The sequence below is a fragment of the Eleutherodactylus coqui genome, chromosome 4 (assembly GCF_035609145.1).
Source record: "Eleutherodactylus coqui strain aEleCoq1 chromosome 4, aEleCoq1.hap1, whole genome shotgun sequence".
Taxonomy (NCBI): Eukaryota; Metazoa; Chordata; class Amphibia; order Anura; family Eleutherodactylidae; genus Eleutherodactylus; species Eleutherodactylus coqui.
In genome coordinates, this window is record NC_089840.1 from 144,209,057 (window position 1) to 144,215,554 (window position 6,498).

The window sequence follows — 6,498 nt, forward strand, 5'->3', positions numbered from 1 at the left end:
TGCATTTTGTCCCAAACTCTAAATCAGTGTGTCCCAACTCCAGTCATAAGACCCCCCAACAGGTCATATTTTCAGGATATCCTATAGTAGGAACACCTGTGGCAAGGTCTGAGGAGCCAACGATAATTACATCACCTGTGTAAGTCCATGACATGCGCAGATTCTGCATGTGAATTTCCAAAGTGGAAGACCTGCAAGTTAATGTGGAAATGCTTTTTAAATGCTCGCGGATGCTTTTTTTTTTGCGCAGATGTATGCAGATGCACTGCTGATCATCCACGTGGAAAAAAAATTGCGAGCCCAAAGTGACTGCCATCCCCACCTCCCTGCTTGTAACTGCCTACAAATCCGCAATGAATTTGCAGTTGAATTGCGGATGCATTGTGGATCGCTCGCTAATAGAGATCAATAAACCCATCTGCGTGGAATCCGTGGGAAAATGGAGCATGCTGCGATTTCTTTTCCGTACAAAAAATACGCAAATCAAATCTGCCCATGGACATGAGGCCAAGGCCCAATGTCCGTTGGCAAATTTGATTTGTGAAATCCGCGCGGGGCACTCACGCGGGAGATCCGCAAGTCAAGCTGCTCATAGAGATGCATGGTCATCTGCAAGTGGATTAAAACATGTGGATTTGATTTGCAGGCCTTTTGGTCTGATAAACAAATTGCAGCATGCTCCATTTTTGTGCAGATCCTGCACAGATGGCTTCCAATGAAGTCAATGGAAGCTGTCCGATCCAAGACACACCCGCAGCTGACACTGCGGACATGCCGCAGATCTGCGGGAAAGCAGAAGATTTAAGAAAAAACTGCACTGAGCACGTCTGGCGGCAGCGCAATACGCAATACAGATAACACGGAAGCACAGGGATCTGCGGGACGCTGCTGCTGGGGAGATGCAGGTAGGGAGGGCTCACTGGCCATAGGCAGTGCTGGATTCCGTGCGGGATTCCCTGCATGGAATCTGTGCTTGCGGTGGACATGCGGACCACTCTTTTACCCTTGAGAATGAAAATGAAACACCGTAATGTTTGCAAAAATCTAGATTTACGTCCAGTTTCACACAGGCAAAAGAATGGTGTAATGACCCGCACGGATTCCTATGATGCACATGTGTGACAGTGGATGAAGGGGGATTGTGTTGTTAAAGACAGAATTATTTGCAGACCGCTGTTCATATAAAACATGACGACTGTAGCAGGATTAAACCAGGTATCTGCCAAATCCCCAGGTAGTTTGAGGACCATGAACCCAGAGAATAGATAAGAGATATAGTACATATACAGAACAAACCTTTTGAAATCACAAGATGTTCAGCAGTGCTATTAATTCTCAGAAAAAAGCTCTTGAACCTTATGACACCCATCTTCATTTCAGAGAAGTCTTGTCATAGAAAATTACCTACACTTGTATCGAAATGTGTGCTAAGAGCTTTATATTGTAATGCTTGCAGTAAAAATAACTAATGCAATTTAAAATTGATATACACTCTTTGTCAAAAACACTCCCACCCCGAGAAGAAGTTGCTGCAAAGCACGGCATGCAGTTCCATCTCAGGCAGATATGCAAATGATGAGAGTTGCGGTGTGATTAGATGAACAGTCTTGTCACCTGAGACCCTAAGGCCCCCTGTCCACGGGCATTGCGGTACCCGGGGGCCGCCACCCGGGAGCAGGAGCCGCAGACGAATCTCCGCTGATAGATAGGGTGACGGCGGAGAATTGGGGCATTTCGCAGCATGCTGCGAATTGCCCGCTGTGAGCGGAGAATGGCAGTGATTCTCTGCTCGTGGACATGGTCCGGCGCTTTCCATAGCAATGCTATGGAAAGCTTCACACAGCGTTATTCGCCGTCAGTTTACCGCCGACAAAATCACTGCTGTAGACAGGGGGCCTAAAAGTGGTTCCCCCCCTGGCCTATAAAAAGGCTCTCAGAGGCTCCTTGTGTGCAGTGGCCTCTTCTTCCGCTTGTGGTATTAGAGCCTTGCTTTAAGGGGTTAGTTTTCTGCAATAAATGATCCTTTTGCTCTGATATTGTAATGACCCGGATCTCTGGGTGATGTCTCTTTCAACTGCATCTGCTGTTAGCTCCCTGCTCCATCATCTGCTATCGTAGACTACAAGCCTCATCATACCTGCAGCCTCTGAGATGCTGGGATGGGACTCGTGCATGGGACAGCACAATGATGAATCTGGATAACAATTCCCAAAGTGCTGTAATGGTGGCATATTGGTCTGACACTCAGTTTGTGTAGCAACCAGTATTCATCCATATACAAACCATTCAACAGTTATAAAGCAGATTCCTGTTCCATGTGATTCATTCAATTCAACCCATAATTACACATAATTGTTACCTGGCTGTTACACCAACGTAGAAAGTTACCGTTAAATACTGACAGTATGCATGGTATATGTAGTTCCAAGTCCTCTTACCTGCAGGTACAGATGTTACACATGTGTAAGCCTGGATTCGTAGCTGAAGACAACCCAGTTTCATTCCGTAGCAGTCAAGTTTCGTCGTACATGACACCACTGCACGGTGGTTTGGTGTGAAAAGCTGTACTCGTAATGGGTGCTGTAAGACCAAATGTCCTTCAGCCAAGTACTTGGAAATGGTTCTGACAGACACAGGGGTATAACGATGGCGCCACCTGTCTCTGGATGGCAGACAAATGAAACAGTTGGAGCTGCTAGTGCTGGTTAGATGATAATATGGTTCTCTTTACTCAGGTGTGTCGGGGGTATCCTGAGCCCGGTCGCCTTGCCCTCACACACCCAATTGTCCCAATACCTCCTAGCAGTCTGGTCAGAACAGCCCATGTGGTGGCAATTCGTTGATACAACCATCCAGCTTCTCACATCCCAATAATGTGCCCCTCATCAGACTCTGGTAACGCGGTGAAATCTCTTCTCTGCGTCACAGAGGTGTCTAGTGGTCAACAAGCTCCACACAAACGGAAGAAGAGGTCACTACACACAAGGAGCCTTGGAGAGCCTTTTATAGACCAAGGGGGGGAACCACTTTTAGGGTCTCAGGTGACAGGACCGTTCATCTCATCACACCACAACACTCATCATTTACATATCTGCCTGAGATGGAACTGCATGCCGAGTTGTTCAGCAAAACGGCAACTCCTACTAGGGGCTTGAACTTTGTTTGACACAGAGAGTACATTACATTATATTCCTGCATTTGGAGTTGCACAATACATTTTCACCATTATTGCTCTGGACCCTCTAGTGTATGCTCCCCTAATTTGTACTTTGATTTGTAAACAAAGTCTGGCAGGGAGGACAGAAATGGCAGAGATGTATCCAGTGAGTATAGCTTCTTTTTAATTTTATCCCATTTTTTTTTTCATTTAAAAAAAAGTAGAATATCTCAGAGAACCCCTTTGAGTAGCTGACTCAAATGATACATTTCTACCTTACTATACTACCAAGCTGACAAAATATAATTGCTATGTCATCAGCCACTATTTGCATTTTTACAAAAGAGCATAAATGTTATTCATCTTCCACCGAGCATTGCTCTTAACATCAATATGCCTTCAAGATCATATGAATGACTGATTACTGAAGCGATCCCTAAATCACTATAGAGAAATTAGTAATCGTTATTGTACATCAGAAAGTGAGGTGCAGCTGCAGGAGCCGTAGATAACTCTTTGTGCAGTCACATTCTGTGGAATTTGGTGCATTCCAGTGACTAAGTGTACTGCAAGTTAAAAATGCCTCAGGATACAAAGAAACTAGAATGTACAAAATGAGAACAACTTGTTATGGATACTGTACAGATCTACTGCATATCTGGAATCTACGGAGTAATATACCAAATGTTATTCCTGTTCCTATAGTGAATAATGATCAAAATGTCAGCACTCGGTTTTACAATGACTTTGCTGCTCAGGCAAATCTCTAGTTAATTCTGTCTACAGTATAATTATTGACATAAGGCGCTATAAAGTATACTCCCAACTTCTAGCAGCCAAAAAGACAAAACATAATGGTAACACACCCCATATTATTTTTAGGTTTACCTTGACGAACATGCAGTAGCAGTAAAACCGTATAAAAGCTTTGCTATATGGCGCTTTACGATGCAAAATAATAGTGCTGTCATGTTAGCCTTTTTACTGCATTGATATATATTAAATGGGTGGTGCCCATTTTGGAAAGAAAGAAGGGCAAATGTACATGTAAAGTTTAGCACAGAAATCGATATTATTAATAAAGATGTTACACAAGCCAATATTTCTTGATCAGCAGGGTTGTGCTGCAGATTTCTGTGGAGCAGGGGGTGGAAGCGTCACTTTGTAGCAAAAAAGTGTGAAGCGATGCGGCAGCGATATCAGGCTCATGAACATGGGGGTTGTGGCAACAGCTTCCCCACCGTCCTAGTAATAGGTCTGTGCTCTCTATGTGAAAACCCTTTAGGGTGGCTTCACATACAGCAGTTTTTGGAAAACACAACTGCGAATTTTGATGCAGTTTTTTGAGCCAAAGTCAGGAATGGATTAACTAGAATGTGAATTATAAAGAAACAAGCATTTCCCTCCTGTTGGATTTACTTCTGGCTTTGACCCAAAAAGAGGCATCAAAAGCTGCAAGTGCCTTTTTCAAAAAACTGCTGCATGTGAAGCCACCCTTATGGACATTCATGGGCGGGAATGCTGCAGAATTTTCGAAGCAAAAAAATTCCACTGCAAATTCTGCAGCATTACTGCATCCAAAACAAAGCCAAATCCTTCTCATTACTGCATAATATTCCTCAAAAGAAGCCGCCAGGTACAGGGTGAAAAGTTGCACTGACAGAGCAAAAAATTGGCAAGTAAGGGGAGTGCTGTATTTACCAAAATTAAGTATGGATATGCAGCTGATTTCAAGTCAAAGTCTGCACCAACTGTATGGATTTTGACCCTATTTTGGAAATGGAAATGCTGTGGAATTTGATGCTGAATTTTCCTATTGGTGAAAAACTGCAACATTTCCACAACGTGTGAACGTACTCTTAAAGTTATATATCTCCAAAATATTTCACAATTAATACATCATTTAATGGTCACTCTTGCAAATCACATTTTTCCATTACTGCCCCCATCACCTGATCGCCTGTTACATTCTGGAGGTCTCCAGACACTTACCTGCAGTGCAGACCCCTGCCATCTTGTAACTCAGATAATTTTACTTTCACTTTCAATCAATGCCATGATGCATTAGCTAAGGTTCTTTCATTTTTGCCTGCAAGGGGAACTATTTAATTATTATTAGCTTCTAAATTCTTCTAAAGTAGCTACAAACATATGTATGTAGTCAAGAAAATGAGCTGTGATCTCCTCTATTATTAATGCACAGAGAAAGAAAAAAGAGTTTCTGCACTCAGGGAATCCGAAAGACACTAATACACAGCAAGAGTAGACAAAAATAGAGGGGTTACATATGCGGATAAACCCCTTTTGCAGTCAGCGCAGAGTGGTAATAAAGAATAATAGAACCTCTGTGATAGGATCAAACAAGATTTTTTTTATTATTAACCCCTTAGTGACCACCCTATAGTGTTTTTATGTCCTTCTTTAGTAGGCTTTAATTCCCAGGGAAGTAAAAACATGCTGCCTCTGGGGATTAAAGCCCCAAGGGCTGTGGACGTGACAGCTCATCAGGGCTGCAGGGAGCCACCCCCGGTCATGTAATTACCGCTATCCACTGGATACCAGCGATCACATTAAAGTAAACATAAAGTTAAAGATTCAGCTGCCCTCATGGATCCGATCCATGAGGGCAGCTGGGCATACTCACCCCCATCCTCTGCAATGTCCTGTGGTGATCTGGTCCTCCAGGACCCGATGCAAATCTTCTGTGCATGCGCCTCAGACATCATTACGTCAGCCACATGCGCAGAAGCCGGAAAGCACGGGAAATTTGAAATCTGGCTCCTGGCTACTGAAGGTGATCCTGCGGAGATCTAGACATCAGATGTCATCGGGGACCACTGTATGCAGTTCCTGGTCACATGATCATTGTTGTCTATTAGATAACAGTGATCATATAAAGTTAAAAAGTCTAAAAAAAAAAAAAAAAGATTAAAAAGTTAAAGTTTTGTCTCCCCTTATGGATCATATCTAAGGCCCCAGATTTGTCCGCCGATTGGATCCTTATCTGTGGAGCTTTCTCAGCTCAGGATAAAGAAACTTAAAGATCCAGCTGCCCTCATGGATTGGATCCATGAAGGCAGCTGAACGCACTCACCCTCATCCTCTGCGATGTCCCAGGACCTGATGCCAGTCTTCTGCTCATGTGCGCCAGACGTCATTACATTAGCTGCGCAAGAGCTGGAGAGGACCTGGGAAATTTAAAATCTCCTTGCCCCCAGCAACCAATGGTTGCTGAGAGCGTGGAGCAGTGACTGGTGGCCTCATGTGATAAAAAGGTAGCGATCTGCCTTAGGCTGGTCTCACACGACCGGATAGAAATTGCGAATTCCGCATGCGTTTGA

The 6,498-nt window shown here is 43.7% G+C and overlaps 1 long non-coding RNA gene across 1 annotated transcript in view; it reads right to left on the reverse strand.

Annotated features, from left to right (window-relative positions):
* Nucleotides 1–2,522, reverse strand: part of LOC136624750 (uncharacterized) — a 580,533-nt gene extending 578,011 nt beyond the window's left edge. The window contains exon 1 of the long non-coding RNA XR_010792420.1: nt 2,439–2,522. This is a non-coding gene — a long non-coding RNA (uncharacterized lncRNA). The remainder of the gene's footprint in view (nt 1–2,438) is intronic.
* Nucleotides 2,523–6,498: the final 3,976 nt, after the last annotated feature.